Raw genomic sequence first — 14,099 nt, 5'->3', positions numbered from 1 at the left:
GGTTCTACTGCCCCCTGGGATATGAGAGTTTGGACCTGTTTCAATGCCTCTGCCCACTGATTTGGAGGCAAGTCTGGGTACCCTCTTGGAATTGGGAGTTTGTTGAAAGAGAATTTGTATCCCTGAGAAATGATCTTTAAGACCCATTGGTCCTTTGTTACAGAAAGCCAATTTTCTTTGGAGAGGGAGAGCCTTCCTCTTAGTTTTTAGGTGAGTGAAAGGAGGGCGGGGGTGGGGGTGGGGGGTCACTGAGAGTTTTTGCCATAGAAGGGTGGCTTAGAACTCCCTGTCTTTGGGACGGAAGTGGTCCACTGCTTGGTTCTCTGGTGCCCCTGGGATAGGGGCCTATGTGGCCTGTCCCTGCAGGACTTACCTTGGCCCTGTCTGCTAGGTTCAGGGAAGGACCATTGCTTAGAGGGAAAGTTCCTACTGAACCTGGGAGGTTGAACCTGAAAGAAATCTTTTACTGTTTGCATAGATTTTGCTTTGTCTTCCATCTTTTTAAGCACCTCTTCTGCTTTTACTCCAAACAAGTGGTCCTTATCCAGGGGTGCATCAATTAATTTAGACTTGACATGATCAGGGAGAGGTTGTTCCTTCAACCATGCATGTCTCCTAATGACAGATCCTGACACTGCTGCCCTGCATGAGGATTCTAGGGCATCATATCCACAGTGTAATGAGTGTTTGGCCACTTGACAAGTAGAGTGCAGTAAATCTGCTAACTCTTTCGAATTGTACAGTCAGGAAAGGTTGAAATCTTTTGTTTTAATAGTTCCAAAGTGTGTTGTTGATATTTAATCATATGGAACTGACAGTTGAGTGCTCTGACGGCTAAGGTTGCAGAGGTGTAAACTTTTTTACCCCATCTGTTGAGAGCTCTGGCATCCTTGTCAGAAGGAGTAGGATTCTTTGCAGAACTAGCCCTAGCTCTTTTAGGTCCCTGTGTAATGACCTCTGGGTCTGCAGCAGGATTTATATACAGGTATTTGTGAGAATCCAGTACTCTGTAATACCGGTCAGGTTTACTGGGAGCAGGTGGGAGGACATCAGGGGCTAAGATGGATTCATGGAAAACATCATCCACCACTTCTAAGATAGGGGGGATAGCCAGGGGTCTGTGCTGGGGCAGGTCTATAAACTCTCTTAGCCTTTTCTTAAACTGAAGGAAGTCCTGAGATTTCCAGTGGAAATGTTCCCTGAGCGTGTGAAGGGCTTCCGCAAAGGAAAAGTCTTCTGGTGGGGAGGCAGAAGGAATGGATTAATCTGCATCTAAATCCTCATAAGCATTGTTGTTCCTCTTCAAAATCTGAAAAATCAGATTCCTCAGAATCCCGTTCTGTCATAATTTCAGGAGAATGGTGTCTTTTCCTTTTAGAAGTTGTGGCCGGACTACCCCTAATAAGGGAGATGAGATTCTCTGCCATTTTAAGCATTTATACTTGGGGTGGTGGGGCAGGAGCAAGATGGTGGCTAGAGGCAGATTTTCTAGGAGTGGCCTGGCTTCTAGGCCTAACATTATCCATCTGTCTGAGAGAAACGGTAGTCAGATGAGAAGATGTCGTTTTCTGTCTAGATTCGGTAGGACGAGAGGCCTCCTTGGAAGCCAGTGCCTGCGTCGCAGCTCCGGACCCAACCGAGGCAGAGACAGCCAAAGGCTTGGAAGACGAAGAAGATTTCTGCGGCATACTGGACTCCAAAAGGGTCTTGGTAAAGGCCTGTGTAGGTACTGAATCGGGCATCAGGGGCTGAAAAAGCAGTCGTCTGTAGGCTTAGCCTTGTGTGGTCTGTCTCTATCTTTATCGTTGCGTTTTTTCAGAATGTCCACAGACTGTTGGCTGACGGACACCATTTCGGAATGCAAAGACAGAAGATAAAAATACCTCTTTACAATAAGAGCTCTACGGCGAATGGTTCTTGCATTAAAGAGGGTACAGAACCGGCAACGGGGGACATCATGGTCTGGGCCTAAGCAAGTGACACAGTATGAATGGAAGTCTCTGTGTGGGATTTGCTTTCCACAGGCAAGACAATTAACTTTTTTGGACATCAGTTAGTGCAAGAAAAAAGGATCCTCAACGGGGTACTTAGCTTTAGACGTTTTCAGCTGTAATTCAAACTCTGGTAACGTCCGACCAGCACAATTGTGAACTGCTTCTTCTACAGGCTCCACGGCAAGAAAAACTGATGTAATGGCATCGGCTGCCTTGCTTTACAGCACTGAAGACCTGACATCAAACTGCAGACGACAGCAGCCAATGCAGAAAAACATTGACTCTGGTATTCGGGCCAGCCGAGGGCTACCACAGCAGGGATAACCCACAGGTGATGACTGCAACAGTGAAACATGAAGAACATTTTGTGGTTGCCTTGTACTTCATTTTCATGATCACATATCTTTCAACAGTACTGCTGCAGTTCAGCTCCAGAGCAAGTCAACATTCAACACTGACAGACTACTGTTTTTTATTTATTGCAGAATTCTGATGTAGGTTTTAGTTTATATGTTTCAAATTGGTAGACTTTTAATCCGCACTGGTCAATGTGTGAAAACTAGTGATCACATTTAGAGCAAATATAAACAATGTATCATAATTATGCTAGCTGTAGCATTCATATGTAAACTTTATTAACTTAAGGTGGTAAAGAAGCCATTACAAAACAGCTGGGTAATGTGAACGGATCTTGCTGAAACTTTGATTAATGATAAACGTTAATAATGGAACTCGGAAGAGTTCAGCACAATGCAGAAGCCTTATTAAAGGTTTCCATATTGCACCAAGCCTTTCCAATTCTTAGACCACTCTGCTGCTAACTTTTTCCCTCACAGAAGACTCAACATGGAAAGTGGGCCCGCTGGTGAAACTACATAGCATCATAGGACGTTACTTGGCTAGTGTCCCTAGAGCCGTTATAAGCCTAGCCATATTAATCCCAAGTGCCTCCATTTGTTCTTTTTTTAGTAGTTCACAGAATGAATTTATGAACAGAATGGGTATGTGACTAACACCAGCTACTAACCCTGTCCACGAGGGAATGGGTGCCACCCAAGGGGCAAATTTGCAGTCTCCTATCTAGTTATCCAGGTTGTATTTGAATAGAGTCAGTGAGAAGCTTGGTTTTACATGAAGAGGGAGGTAGTCTATTCCAGAGAAGCAGCAGTCTCTGGGAGACGTTTCTGTCTCTCCAGCATGATCTCTTAATGTCACAAGGTAGGTTGAGATCCCTACAGCGAGTGATTCTTGAGTCATTTGACTTGTGGATGTGCAGCATTTCCATTAGGGCAGGGTTGGAGATTGCCCTATAGGCCAGGCACAAGTAAGCTCTCAGCAGCCTATATGATATGGACTAAAGTGACAGGGCTTTCAGCCTGTCCACATAGGTCATAGTTTGGAGTCCCTGTATTTTCTTAGTGAGAAACCTCTGAGGTCTCTACGGCTGCTGCAGGTGTCTGGTGAGGGAGGGTCGAGTACAGTGGAGCTATAACATTCACTGACCTGGATGCTATGCCCTTGCTTATGAGGTGTGCTACACAGAAGGCTTTCCTTACCACTGTGGAAACTTGCAGCAAACAGAAGAGAGGCAGGACACTGCTGTATTAACTTGGTTTAATAAAAACACACAATAAAATCCAGAAGTAAGCGCTTTCGGGTTGAAACCCTTCTTCAGACAAACTAAAGCATTCTAAACCACTTTTTAAATATAATTGCAATCAATGAAACATCATTAAAACAACCAATCAAGCATTAATAAAAAACACGCCTCCTTTGTAAGGCAGGTTTTAAAGGGACCAGGTCATTTAGACCTGGATCCCTATGTGCCAACAGCTCTATAATCCAGCGTGACTCCAAAGACTCTGTAAGAGCCTTAACATCCCCACCTCTGTTATTCAGTGTAACATTAGCCACTGCTCTAAAAACAAAAGAATGCATAGGACAGACTTCAACATGTTTATACAGGGCATTGTGGACATCTTTGTTCCGAATGGAGGACAGGTGTTGTAAAATCCTAACCTTGAACATTTTATTTGTCATGCCCACATAAAAACTGGAACACTGAGTACACTCCCCTATATACACAATATTGGAGGTCTTGCAAGTGGCTCTACCTTTGAATTCAAAAATCTTGCCATTTACTGGATGTATGAAGGTACTACTCCTATTGATATATGGACACGCTTTGCAGTTTCCACAGGGGATACTACCCATCTTACTAGTAAACTGCTTAGGGACCACCAAATTCTTTTCCCCACATAACAGATCCTTAAGATTTTTATTTCGTCTGTAACCATATTTGGGGAGGGGCCCTATAATTTCCCTCAATTTATTATCACTTCTAAGAATATTCCAGTTCTTATTCACTATTCCCCTTATATCCCCTATATTGCTACTATAGGTAAAGTATAATTTCTGCACTGTGGAAACTTGATAGTCAAAGTTCAGACTGCTATCAACCTGTGTTCCCAAGACTTCCACCAGTGGAATGGAACTCAGGGGGGTGCTGTCAATTTTGCAATTTGTAGGGAACTTCATTTTGCAAAAGGGAATAATAATGCATTTTTTCATTTAGTTTTAGACCATCATTTTGTGTTAGCCCTTTTTGTAATATGTTTACATCATTGGGGGACTCGATTGCTCCCAGTTTGCAATCATCAGTGAACTTGGTGAGCCAAATGCAGTCTACTTTGGCCTGGACTTCTGAGAAATAGATGCCAAACAGTAAGGGGGCGCAGCACAGACCCCTGTGGTACTCCACTGGTGATGTGTCTACTGGTGGAGGTGGAGTCACCAATTTTAACAGTGTGTGTTCTGTTGTTGAGCCAACTGGCTACCCATCTAGTAATGTAACTGTTAATCCCTATCTGGGAGAATTTCTCAATGATGCCAAAGTGGGGCATTGTGCCGAAAGCCTTGGCAAGGTCGAGATAGTCTTACCTTTGTTCATGGCTTTGGTGACATTCTCAAAGACGTCTACCAGGTTTAATATGCATAATCTACCCTTGACCAAGCCAAACTGGGTTGGGTCCAGCTTTTGGAGGTCACCAATGTCCTTGTTGGTAAGGCCCATGATACATAAGGATATGATACTCGAATACTGGCCAAGGCTCTTGCCACCCCCATAGTGCCTTTTTTAGGCAAGGCTCAAAAGACAAACCCACTGCTGTAAATAGCACAAGTAACAAAAAACTGAGTGTAATGCTATTCAATGCCAGAAGTCTAAACCTCAAAATGCACGCACTCAAGGCACTCCTCAGTATGGAGAAAATCGATATATGTGCAGTAACAGAAACTTGGTTTTAAGGCTCCAAAGAGCACCCCAGCACTACCAGGCTACAACTCATACCATACATTTTGGCCACAAAACACGGACCGAAATACAAAAGGTGGGGGCATATCCATATTCATCAAGGATACCCACACCTCCAGGTTAGTGGCACAGCATGATGCTTCAGAGATCATCCACGTGCAGCTAACAACGGGCAAAACTGCAATTCAAATTGTAGCTTGCTACAGATTACCCACCATGTCCCAGGACCTCCATTCCGCATTTCTGGAAACATTGGGAAACATAAAGGTCCTACCAAACACCCTAATATTGGGTGATTTCAATTACCCAAACATTAACTGGGAGAACTACTCAAGTACTAACTTCCTTGCCCAACATTTCCTAGAATTTATAAACTCAAATGCCCTGGATCAACTGGTCAACACTTCCACCAGAGGTGACAACATATTGGACCTGGTCATCACCAACATGGGCGACCGGTGTTCCATACCGGAGGTCAACCCCTCGCTGGTTAGATCTGACCATAAACAAATCACTCTGGATATCCACATTCTGCCCCCACCCCTGGACAAGGAAACCACCATGAAAAACTTTTCAAAAGCAAACTTCACGTTACTTAAGACTGAGGTGGAAAGTTTCAGAGCCCCCATGCTAAAGGATAATTCTGTCCAAGCTGCAAACTTCACGTTACTTAAGACCGAGGTGGAAAGTTTCAGAGCCCCCATGCTAAAGGATAATTCTGTCCAAGCTGCAAAATCCTTTACTAATGCATTCTATGGGCACCTACAACAATGCATGGATCATGGTATCCCAAGCTAAACCAAGACTCACTCCTCCAAGAAAAGGAAACCAGTCTGGTGGACCCCTGCTATAAACAAGCTATACAACAGAAAGAGGAAACTAATACAGAAAAAGAGTAAAATCTCAAGAAGGGAAGACATCCCTGATAAGTATCAGCAAGAAACTATGATCCCCCATAAATTCATCCAAGGTGAGCTTCGAAAGAAAAATTGCCAAGGACTCCAAAGATAACCACAAGGCACTCTTTTAACTATGTCAAGAATTTAAGTGGCAATGTTTAGGTCTGTTCGGAGTTGGTGCAGAATGGCACAAAATACACTGAACCAACCGATATCGCCAACATCCTGGCAGACAGGTTCAGTGCAAATTTCACCCCTCTCACCCCCAAAACGGCCCATAACCATACCAGAAGAATGTAGAGCCCCTGAAATCAGACACTCTGGTTAAAACAGTCCTCTCCAAAGCCAAAAACACAGCATCAATGGGACTGGACGGTGTCCCAGGCTGCGTCCTACATGAGCTCAAAGATGAACTAACCCCTCACCTAACCACACTGTTCAAACTCAGCCTCTCCATAGGCTACGTACCCATAGAGTGGCACACAGCAACTGTTATTCCACTCCACAAAGGTGGAACCACAACAGACCCTGGAAACTATCTCCCTATAAGCCTGACTAGCTTGGTCTGCAAGGCTATGGAGCACATCATCATGGAACTCATCAACAGAGACATTGGGAACCTCCAAACACTGGACCCTACCCAGTTTGGCTTTGTTAAGGGCAGATCATGCCTCCTAAACCTGGTGAACTTCTTTCAGACAGTTACCAAGGCTATAGATGAGGGAAAGATGGTACACACAGCCTACCTAGACCTTGCAAAGGCCTTTGACACCTTTCCCTATTCTGGTATTATAGACAAGGTCACCAGCCTGAACATAAACCCCTATGTCACAAGATGGGTTGCCAATTGGCTCATGGACAGAACCCACATGGTGAAAGTTGCGGGAGCTAAGTCCGACTCTAAACCGGTTACAAGTGGCATTCCCCAGGGCTCAGTCCTAGGACCCCTTCTGTTCGGCATATACGTCTCAGAGGTACAGGCAAGCACAGGAGGACTATGGCTGACCAAGTTCACAGATGACTGCAAACTAGGGGTTATAATGGTCTCTCCGGCTGACACAGACATCCTCCAAAAGGGTCTCACTGAGACGGATACCTGGTGTCAAAATCATGGCCTCTAGCTAAATGGCAAAAAGTGCATAGTCATCCCCTTTGGAAAAAACAAAGTACCCACAAACTACAACATAGGTGGTAGTTCTCTAAATATGGAAGACGTAATAAGGGTTCTGGGGATCCAAGTAGATAATAATCTCTCCTTTGATGATCACATTGCCAAAGTGGTTAGAAAATCCTTCTATGTGGCCCACATAATCACAAAAGGGTTCACATTCAGATCAAAAGAGGTCATTGTGCCCCTCTACTCATCACTCATCAGACCCATCATAGAGTACAACGCCCCATTTGGGATGTACCTTACAAGACACCTGCAACAGCTGGAAAGACCACAGAAGTACCTCACTAAGAGGATCGCTGGCCTCAAACAGATGCCCTATGTAGCTTGACTGAAGAAACTCCAGCTGTACTCTGTTACATACCGCCTACTCAGAGGTGATCTCTGCCTGACATACAAGGCCATGTCCAACCCAGAACTGATGGACATGCTCCCCCTAAAGAAAACCATATCCCCTCGTGCCACACGCTCTAGGGATCTAAACCTCACCACATAATAAATAGGACATGCTGGAGGGGTAGATTCCTGTCCCAGAGACTTCCCATGCTTTGGAACAAGATTCCAATCTACATTCGGCAGAGCTCCTCACTAACCCTCTTCAAGAGAAACCTTGACGAGTGGATGAAAAACAAAGTTTACCCTGGGGATCACTTCAGTGGCTGTGCTGGACAGAGGCACAGGGAAATAATCTAAGGGGGCGGCGAAAGCCAACACATTCTGGCTAGGCTTATAAATGCCTTCGGGCAGATAGCCTAGTACCTACCTATGATAACTCTTTCAATGGCCCTGCAGATGAGGCTGGTTAGATTTATGGGTCTATAGTTCCCAGGGTCAATTGATAGCCCCCCTTTGTGCAGGGGGATTACAGTTGCTGTTCTCCATTCTGCAGGAACATAGCCAGTTCTCAAACTATGACTAGAGAATGCCAGGTGGGTCTACTAGGTCTTGTTTTAGATTGTGTAGTAAACAACCTGGGATATTATCTGGTTCCACTGAGGCTGTATTTTTGGCCTTGTGAGTGCAGAGATGATGTGTTCTCTAGAGATATTAGGATTAGGGATGTTGTCAGGTATGCTTTGGGATATGATAGGTAGGGATAGGGGGGGGTGATATTTTGGGACATATAGCTGGGCATTCCCTTTTAGACGTAGGACATTGTTAAAGAATGCCTTATGAATGCCTTATGATTATCCTTAGCTAGGGATGCGATTTTAGTTTTGTAATTTACTTTAGAAGATTTTACAAGATTTCTGATTTTCTTGTTTAGGCTTAGGAGGGAACTCTTCCTCTGCAGAATGATATCCCTCTTGCTTTTGGACAACAGTTTCTTTCTCTTGTTATGTAATCTGTTTACACTTGAAATCCACCATAGTGGCTTGTTTTTATGGGAAGACATGGTTTTGATCCGGTCAGGTACAGCAGAGTTTATGCAGTCATTTAAGTGTTTGTACAGGGCATTTGAGTACACTTTTGCATAGTGATCACTGATGTCTGCGATTGTGGGTGGTATGAAGCTTTTTATACAAACCGTTAGTAGGCTGTAGTTAGCTTTGGTAATGTTTTTTTATAATTTTTGTTCCTCTGAGGGTGTCAGTTCCAGCAGTTATTTCAAACGAGACTGATTTGTGGTCTGACCTAACCAGGGAGGGCATCATGCATGGGGCAATACAGCGACCCCCACCCCACACATGTTGGTGAGTACTATGTCCAGCACATCAGAGCCCCTAGTGGGAATGCAGACTACCTGTTCCACAGCATGTGTGCTAAAGTCCAGGAACCTCTGGAGGAGTGTGTTTTTGCTCGTGTAAGTCCTCCACTCTATGGAAGGCTAGTTGAAATCTTCCATGACTAAGGTGTTGGGCTGTATGGCAAGGGATTCCAGTAAATCAAGGTAGGTGGTGTGTGTTTATCCTGGTTCATGGTGAGGGATCTATAGCTAGCAATGTTGTGGTACTGTCCTTTCACAATAGTTAATTGAACATGTAGTAGTTCAAGACAATCATGCTGTTTGACCAGTCTTGAACTGTATTTGGTTTTAATGAAGACTGCTACATCTTCACCTTTGGTTCCTTCACACTCATTTTGAGGTCTGAATGTGTGGAAGGCATTGTAGCCTTGCATGGTTGGGGTGCTCTCAGCGGCCTTGAACCATGTCTTGGTAACTGCACAGACATCAGCATCCTCCAAGGTGAGAATTACTTCCAGGGGTCGCAGTTTCGGGTTTAAACTCCTAGGATTAAGCAGCACAGTCCTGCGTTTGTCTCGATTAGATTTTATGTTGGAAAATTTGTTGTTTTGACATTGCCTAAAAGATGCTCTATGGGGAAGGCATGGGCCTTTGCCAGTATCCAAAAGCCTTGGGGGGACAGGTACAGACCTTCTCTAGGAAAGGAGCGAGACTGTCTACCATATCCTCCTAGGCTGACAGATACTGGATCACCCTTGACTGACACCAGAAGTTGAGCCAATTGTTGAAGTCAATCATTATTTGTTTACATTGTGGCATCATCCTGGGTGAGGGTAGACTGCAGCTCAGGGCTAGGAATATACTGACTGGGACACACAATCAGAGAGTTCCTTTATGTCTCTCCTCATGTAGTCCAGAGAGGTATGTCTCAAGTCATTCACTCCAACATTGACTATGACATATTCATAACGTTACTTGTTGTTGAGTGACCGAGTGCATATGTGATTTGTCGGATCCTGGCACCTGATAGGCAGCTGACCAAGACCTTCTCCCTGTCCATTCTGGTGAGGGGGGACATATGTGTGTCTCACTGTGGAGTTGCCTATGACCAAGACATTTGATGTGTTTTGCCTTAGGGATATCCCTGTGGAAATGTGAGTTGGGATGTGTATGTGTGTGTGAGAGAAGGCTCTTTGCAGTGTGTACACAGGTGTATTGCTGAGTAACTCTGTGAGCATGGGTGAATATGGGGGACTTGTTTGTGGATGAGTGGATATGTGGGGTGCATGTGTACATGTGAATGGGGCCTTTTCATTTTTTTTTTTTTTTTTTACTCATATTTTTTGTTATTTAAATTCTTAATTGGAATAACAAAATAAGTGCATATTTGAACAAACAAGAAAGAATTTTTCTAAGCAAAAACAAAGTAACTATTTACAATATATACACAGATCTGAAATAATTATTGAAATAACCAATAAATAAACAGTTACTAAACATAAATGATTTCAGGAAGAGTTAGAGTTTGTTTGGAAAGTCTGTAGGAGAGATGAAACTTTTATCCAAGGATTATTCGAGAAGATCTTTGGACGAATTCCGAGTTCTTTTGTTCTAGTTTCTTTGATGTTAATTATTCCAACATCAGGAAGTCTTCAATGTCTGGAGGGGTGACGGAAGTGCCATTTTCTTGTAATGCACTTTCTAGCTACTGCTAGTATTGTCCATAAAATGTAAGAATTAGATTTATTCATGGTAAAACCTTCACTTGCATTAAGAAAAATCATTGACTTGTTTAATGAGATGTGTCAGAGAATATAATATTAAAACTTTAAAAGTTAGGACATACGTAAAAATGTGAAACCAGTCTGCATTACAATGCTTTAAACACCTCCAACAAATATCAGTTTTGTTGAATTTGGCTGTTTTAACTGGGGTGAGAAAGGCTCTGTGAAGAAATTTCCAAGTAAAATTGCTCCACTACTGAACCCATGATATGTATTTAACTGAAGGGGGCCTTTTCTAATGCAATGCATGAACTGCTAGGGAGAACACTAGTGCAATCTAGTCTGACAGTGCAGTGATCGATTCAAAGGTATGGTAATAAACAGCTAATGAACTCTTTCTCATTGCAGCTATACAATATCTCTGACTCAGAAATTCTCTGACCATCCCACACTGGACAAATTCATATGGGGAGAAAGAAATTCTGTGAATCTCAGGGTAAATACTATGGCATACATAGCAGCACACAAAAACACCTACTTCAGCACGTCCCTCCTATATCACTGCGAACAAGTTTTATTGTTATAAATTAGTAATAGGACATCACTTTGTACCCTAAAATAAACTTTACATCTGCAAGAAGCAAAGTAACTGTTTTTTTCAACTACGCATGCAAAAAAATAATCTGTAAAATAAGGTTCTATAATACCTGTTCACGGTGAAATCACAGAAACTCTGATCAACAGGGTGTAACCACGACAGCTGTGCTTAGCTGTAGTCTTTCAGATGTGCTGTGTAAGCACAAGGATGTTATGTTAAGGGTCATGCCTCTCCTCTGCAAAGCCCTGTCACATGGAAATAAAGAAAAATAATTTACTGGTATCTCAAGTCAGAAAAGCTACTTTCCTTAAAAGGTACATAACAGAAATTTCTCAACTCAAGCTTATGAAATAATGACGTAAACAAATGTACAAAGTACTGCATTGTGGTTCAGGGTTACATAGACCTTCAATGCATATTCCAGAAAGACAAAAAAAAAAAAGATTAATAGATTTATTCAGCCACATCTTGTCCAATTTACCACCAAAGGCATATACTGTTATTTTTTACCTAATAGCTTAAACTTTTCTACTCCCTTCCAAGAACTGCAACAATTTCACATACATAACTCAACACTATCTTATATTTACAATACTTACAACAAAGTTTTTAAATTTCTGATTTTTAAGTTGGCAAGCTTAGTTATTTATATACAATTTTTTTTAATAAACATGCATTTCTGAATGGTGAATTACACCTGACACCAACAAAGGCTGGGGGGGGGGGTGGGTGGGGGGGGGGGCTGTGGGAAATTTCTTTTGAGGCTGAGACCACCTCTATCCCCTAGCTGTTAACTTTTTCTTGGAAAATGTCTCCCCTCTACCACTGTCATATTACTCGCCTTTTTATTCTTCAGATTAATCTGTGTTAGCTGGGAGTGCCTTCCGTTAGCCTCACCCAACACAATACTATCTTTTTTTAAGCCATAATTTCTAAAATCTAAAATCTTTCTTGCCAGATTCTAAACCTGTAGTCCAGCAAATACCCACTGGAAAGCTTTAAAATATCACTTTAGTCTCATGCCTTAAAATGTGAATTTCTTCCTGTTACTTACAGTACCTGCACAGCAAAGATTTTATACAATCAGCGGATGTCTCCCAATGTAAAAGACAGACGTGACATTTGTTTCTCTGTGAGTATTCAGATGTGATTGTAAAGTCCCAAGGAACTGTGCACTGGTAAATCTGAGAAGAAAATAATTTCAGTTACTTTGAAACAGTGGCTACAGTCTGAAAAAAAAAAAGTGGCTACAAGACTGTTAGTGGAAAAAATATAAATGACATTTTATTTAACATTTAATGGCGCAGAGATTGCATTGTTGCCTCACAGCAACAGGTTCTCTGGTTCATCTCAGCTAGGGTGCCTTCTGTGTTGAGTCTGCATGTCCTCCCTGCGTATGTGTGGGTTTCCTCCAGGTACTCCGGTTTCTTCCCACATCACAAAGACATGCGTCTGGAGCATTTCTCCCTGGACCTCCACTGAAAATTGGCTTTGTTCCAAGTCAGACTTTCCCGGTATAGAAATGTTAAATAAATAAGTAAAAATTTGTTTTCTGGGAAAGTCTGACTTGGAACGAAGCGAATTTTCAGCGGAGGCCCAAGGAGAAATGCTCCAGATGCATGTATTTGTAACATGGGAAGAAACATGGGAGCACCTGGAGGAAACCCACATGATGCAGGGAGGACATGGAAGACTCCACATAGAAGGCACTCAAGCCGAGAGTCGAACCAGAGAACCTCTTGCTGTGAAGAGACAATGCTACCACTGCACCATCCATAAGGTGAAATGACGTGCTTTGCATTTGTTTAGCGGAACAGCAAACTATACCCCCTCTCCTGAGATGGCAGAAACACTCAACATTAAGGAATATAATGGCACTGTTAAAAGGAGTCATACATTTACATAGCTTTATATCTTTGTCCCAGTATGACAAGGATTTAATTTATCTATTACTTATTTGTCTTTGTTTTCCAGAAAAGTCAAACTAGGCATTGGACCACTTTTCAGCCAACGCCCAAGGAGAAAAGCTCCAGAATTACAATAATACATGAAACAGTCATAAAAACAGAAACATAAAATAAATGAACCAGACTCATAATACAAGTGCATACATTTGCAGCACTCAGTCATGGAAACTTACATACTTTGCTTATACTCATCTACTGATCAAAACAGAAACAGAAAACAACAGAAAGGAAACAGCAGAATTCAAAGGTAAAACTTTTTTCTAAAGAATGCTAGTAATTTTGTAAGACTAATGATCAGAAAGTGTACTTAAAGTGAGTACACTTTATTCCAGAAGATCTAGAATGAGGGAGTACAGGAACAGTTGATATTATATAGAAATATTTACAAAATATTATTATTACGTACAACTTATAGGGGGCTCTCTTGATTATTCCAACGGGCTTATCTATACAGAGGGAAGGTATAGGGCTAGGGATGTTCAGATTATCCTGGTTCATTACAAGAACATAGTCATGAGTTTGTTAGGTGGATTTTCAGTTGCAGTTTGAATGAGAAGAGGTTGTCATTGAGTGTTATATTAAGAGGGAGAGAGTTCCATATTCTGAAGGTTTGGTTATCATATAGGGCTTCTCCTGCTGAGTTGTTAGATTTGTGTATGCTTAGTAATGATTTGTTTGAGGATTGCAGACTTCTTATTGCTATGTATGGTGTAAAGATATTTTATTAGACTGTGACAAACTGAATG

General features: G+C 42.3%; 1 protein-coding gene across 1 annotated transcript in view; it reads right to left on the bottom strand.

Annotated features, from left to right (window-relative positions):
* The window catches only part of LOC122808463 (suppressor of cytokine signaling 3-like), a 368,328-nt gene that overhangs the window by 123,292 nt on the left and 230,937 nt on the right, over window positions 1–14,099 (bottom strand). Inside the window, exon 2 of the mRNA XM_044079426.1 lies at window positions 11,496–11,631. The gene's annotated coding sequence lies outside the window, so the exon portion shown is untranslated. The remainder of the gene's footprint in view (window positions 1–11,495; window positions 11,632–14,099) is intronic.

The sequence above is a fragment of the Protopterus annectens genome, chromosome 1.part1 (assembly GCF_019279795.1).
Source record: "Protopterus annectens isolate FY-2018-M chromosome 1.part1, PAN1.0, whole genome shotgun sequence".
Lineage (NCBI taxonomy): Eukaryota > Metazoa > Chordata > Ceratodontiformes > Protopteridae > Protopterus > Protopterus annectens.
Note: the sequence above shows the minus strand (reverse complement) of the source record. Positions and strands in the feature narration are given on the sequence as shown.